The sequence below is a fragment of the Echinops telfairi genome, unplaced genomic scaffold (assembly GCF_000313985.2).
Source record: "Echinops telfairi isolate 266 unplaced genomic scaffold, ASM31398v2 ScPeMD7_11;HRSCAF=52, whole genome shotgun sequence".
In the NCBI taxonomy this organism is placed as follows: domain Eukaryota; kingdom Metazoa; phylum Chordata; class Mammalia; order Afrosoricida; family Tenrecidae; genus Echinops; species Echinops telfairi.
The window spans coordinates 42,163,710-42,168,237 of record NW_022103908.1 but is presented as its reverse complement, the minus strand read 5'-3'; the positions used below and the strand labels follow the sequence as shown (position 1 = coordinate 42,168,237).

The following is a 4,528-nucleotide window of genomic DNA, read 5'->3' as shown; positions in this document are numbered from 1 at the left end:
TGTGCTCTCTGGTCACGGCCTCGCTGATGGCCCAACTGCCCTTCTTCTCACCGCCCTTCTTCAGGGAGCCATGGCGCCGGGACCAGGCTGGAAAGCAATTGTTCCATTTTTTACAAGATTTTCTGCTTTGAGATTCTTCTCTATTTCATTCTGTCATTGTTGGGCCATTTGTTCGTGTTTTGTTTTGACTTTTTCTGGTTTTCTGTATATGAAACTCAGGATAGGTCAGCCTACAGAGACAGTAACTGGATGAATACATTTCAAAGGGACATGGCAGAGGAGGTTGGAGAGAAGTGGGGAGCTAACAGCATTGAATACAAGGAAGAAGAAATGTCCTGGAATTGATAATGGTGATGATCACACAACTCTTATGAATGCTATTGAACTATTGAAATATATGGTATGTGAATTGTATGAGAGGATCCCCACCAAAACTGGAATTTTTTCCAAAGCTATGTATTTAAATTTAAAAAAAAAACATGAAAAAAAACGTTATCACCTTATACTTACCCCATTTGTCAAATATGCAATTCCATTCTTGGAAACATTTTTCAAATTAATGTTTGAATGGCTGACAGTTTTATTCAATTTTATTTAAAATGGCTCCCTTATTTTATTCTTCACGTCTTCTACATGGTCAAATCACTGTCCTTTCATGTCCTTCTTCATTCGAGGAAGCAAAAAGAAAATGGAGTGAGGCCAGGCGAGTAACATGCATGGGACAAGAAAGGTATGCTGTTTCTTGCAAAAAAAACTGGTGCACTGAGATGGCCACATGAGCAAGTGCACTATCTTGGTGGCAAAACCAATCCTTTGTCTGCCACAAATCAGGCCTTTTTGTTGTGCAGTTATGCAATCTTTTCAGGACCTCTAAATAGAAAGCTTGATTAACAGTCTGACCTGGTGGAATGAACTCCAAATGCATTATGAGTCAACGTTTTCATCCATTCAGGAAGGTGATGGACGTCCAGAATGAGGTTTGTCATCAATCAACATTTCACCTTTTTTGAAACGTGAAAAACACTCCTACGTACACTTGAGTTTTCCCCATAGCACTTTCCTTGTAAGCTGGCCCATGAAACTACAGGCTCTGGTCCTTACGCAGTCTGAAGCTTCCCAGACCCATTCCCCAGAACCCTGAGTGCCATGACTGGGCCTAGATGTTTCCTCTCCACAGCTCCCCTGGAAACATCTGGTAGGGCTGAGCTTCCTAAGCTAACCATCTCCCCTCTTTATCCAGCCCTCCAGGGACCTACAGTCAAAGGCTAAGAACCATCCGGGCAGCAGCAATGGCCGCCATCTTTCATAAGTACCTCCCAAAGTCAGAAATTGTACCATACCTTTGGCAAACACAGCAAAACAAAACCAAAACACATTAAGGAACAATTGTTCTTTCCCAGTTTGCAGATGAGGAGACTCACGTCTGAATGGCGAGAACTGAACGGGGAAGCTGACGTCAAGAACACCAGCAGCCCTCTTTCTTCTGAGACCCTGCACTTCCTGTCCATTTTTCTCCTGGGGTCAAAGGTGAACGTATTTAAACATTTGATCCAGAGTGGATATTTTATTTAGTCTAGAACAGACAAAATCCAAATGGCAAATGTGGAATACATAGAAGGGAGGCCCAAATGAGCCATAGGAAAGATCTATCAATGATCTCCATCGAGAAAGAAGAAGCTATCACCAGAGCATGGAGCACAAGCTAGGAGGCCAGAGAAGGTGAGCAGTAAGAGCAGGCATCGCTAGGTACAATAATCAGGTGGAGCTGTGAAGAAGGCTGGAGGTCCAGCACCTAGTCAGCCATACCACAGATGCTAGGGCAATGGGTCCGTCAAAGGGGGTAGGTCCCACAGCCCATGCCAGAAAAGGGGCAGCCTCCTGCAAAGTATGCTGCCACATATGACATGTGACAAGTGGGCTCTGAGATGTTATCTAAATGGGTCAAGCCCAATCTTAAGGAAGATTCACTTGGTAAAAGAACACTGAGAAGAACAAAGGAATTCAAGACGACTAAATAATCAGCCATCCACCCCCACCCCTTCCTGCCCCCCCCACTCCCCCCACCCCGATACTGTCCTGGTCCACAAGCATGTGTTCTTGCAAAACAGGCCTGCCAGAAGTGGGACAGCTGAGCTGACCCTGGCTGATTTTTCATCAGCCCACCCTGGTTTCTGGTGAGCAGCGAACCACTGATGATTGCCGCGTCCTATTTGTAGTGGTCTCCAGGGAAGAAGAGCCACAACTTTGTTCACAAACTCATTTCAGTTCCCAAATGGCTTCTCATCTAAGAACTCTCCTCTGCCTTAAAACTGCCTCCCGTCCCATTTAGGAGGAGCAGGAGGGGGCACCGAGCGCTGCCGTCTCCTTTGGAGGCTGGGAAGCCACGTCGTGAACTTCATTTTATTTTCTCTTCTTCTTCCAGAGGTCCGTCTTCTTCCCCAGGAAAGAGGGATCTCAGACTCATGAGCAAGACATCGGGGGATAATAGGGACTCGGGTCAGATTCCTGGGTAGAGTTCTGTTCTGCCATTTAGAACCTGTGTCGTCTTGGTCTTTTAGCTTGACTGCTTTGAGTTTTGGTATCCTTATATAAGAGTAAATGAAAACGTGTGACTACAAAGTCATGGAGACCTTTATCAGGCTATCAAAATATGAAACTGTTGTTTCTTGACATATCCCCATCTAGGTCGACACACTTCTCACTGCAGCATCTCCATCTCTCTGACACTGCGCCCAGGCATTCTGTGCTCCTCAATTTGCACCACTTCAAAATGGCACTTTGAGCATCCTCAAAGGTCCCTTAAGTTTTGATAGCAAAAAGAAATCTGAAGGGGAAAGATTAGGGTCACAGGGTGGATGAGAAATTTTTATAGGACACCCTTTGGCACCCTTGAAGAATGAGCAGGTGCTTTGTTGTGATAGGGCAGTAGGGAGGGGGGGAATTCTTTTTACACTTTTCTCACCCCTGCAGTTGTTGATTTTCTCCAAGCTTCTTCCTCATAATCCCCTATCTCAGAGGCACTGAGATCAACTGGGAGAGCACAGTTCACAAAGGCAATGTTCTACACCCAACTTTGGTGACTATCAACTACGGTCTTAAAAGCTGGTGGGCGCCATTGAAATGGAAACCACTGGTCTCCCCCTTTCCAGAGGAAAGAGGAGTGAAGGAATCAGAGACATGTGTAAACAATTAGGTCGACGAACTAAGGGAACATGCAAACATCATCCCCACAACCCTGAAAGCAGAGCTAGATGGTGCCATTACCAATAGCTCTGAAATGGATCATATTAGAAGGTCCTGTGTGACGTGGGAGGAAAGTATGGAAGAAAACTCGAGATCATACAAAAGACCAAGCTTGAGATTGAGGGAACCCCTGAGACTGTTACCCTTCATCATTCTTCAGGTCTGGAAATGAACTCCCTCCCATTCCTCCATGTTCAGCCAAACAACAGGCAGGTTTATTAGGAGAATGATAACACTAGGTTGATAGGCACACCTTAGAGTAACCAGCCAGGTGAGACCAAAAGAGAAAGGGTAACAATAGCAAGATGCACATGCCTTACAATAATCAACTTTTTGAGATCAAAATGGCAGTATTTACTCCACGTCATAGTCAGACAGTTTAGGAAAGAAGGAGGAATGAAAACAGGAAACTGAGAGGAGACGTGGGATGAATCATGTTATTTTGGGATTGCAACCAATGGTATGAAACAAAATGCATATGAATCATTGAATGGACAACTGATCTGCTTCATAAGCCTTTATCCAAGTCACAATAAAATATTTCCCAAGGTCAATACCATCAGTTCTAGAGTGGTCTTCCCTGCTGTAAGACTTCAGAATTTCACAGAGAGATAGCTGATACTTGACTTCTAGAGCAATAGAAGCAGTGATGTCTATCTATCTATCTATTTACATTATTGTATATGATCAAGAGGGAAAGAAAGATTTTAAGGACTTGGCTCACACAATTATAAGGACTGGAAGGTCCAAATTTCATATATCCAATAACAGTCTAGAGATTCCTACAGGCTTACATTACATATCCACAAACCAGGCAATGAGAAGGGTAACGCGTGAACAAGGTCTGGCAACATGTCTATTTCTAATGTAGTGGTAGAGCACACGTTTCATTTTGTTCTTAAGGATTTCAATTGTTTGATTGAAGTCCACTCACATGATTATACAAGATAATCTGCCTTACTTAATACCACCTGGTTGAATCACATGCAACTACTTCCTAACAACATACATCTGGGCTCCATAACCTAGCAAGTTGACCAATGAAATTAACCATCACAGTACCCTCAGGGGCCCCTCAAATGTTCATTCACAGTCCACCCTGATGCAGATAAGCCTCTGGGACAAGCAGAGCATTGGGTGTCAAGAGATCTGGATTCCAGCCTTCGTCTTCCAAAACATGAACTCAGTTATCATCACCAGTCTCTTCTCCTCGAGGGTCTGGTTTCTTCTTCTTCTTCTTCTTCTTCTTCTTCTTCTTCTTCTTCTTCTTCTTCTTCTTCTTCTT

At 43.9% G+C, this 4,528-nt stretch overlaps 1 pseudogene; it reads right to left on the bottom strand.

Annotated features, from left to right (window-relative positions):
- The window catches only part of LOC101642164, a 10,235-nt pseudogene that overhangs the window by 812 nt on the left and 4,895 nt on the right, over positions 1-4,528 (bottom strand).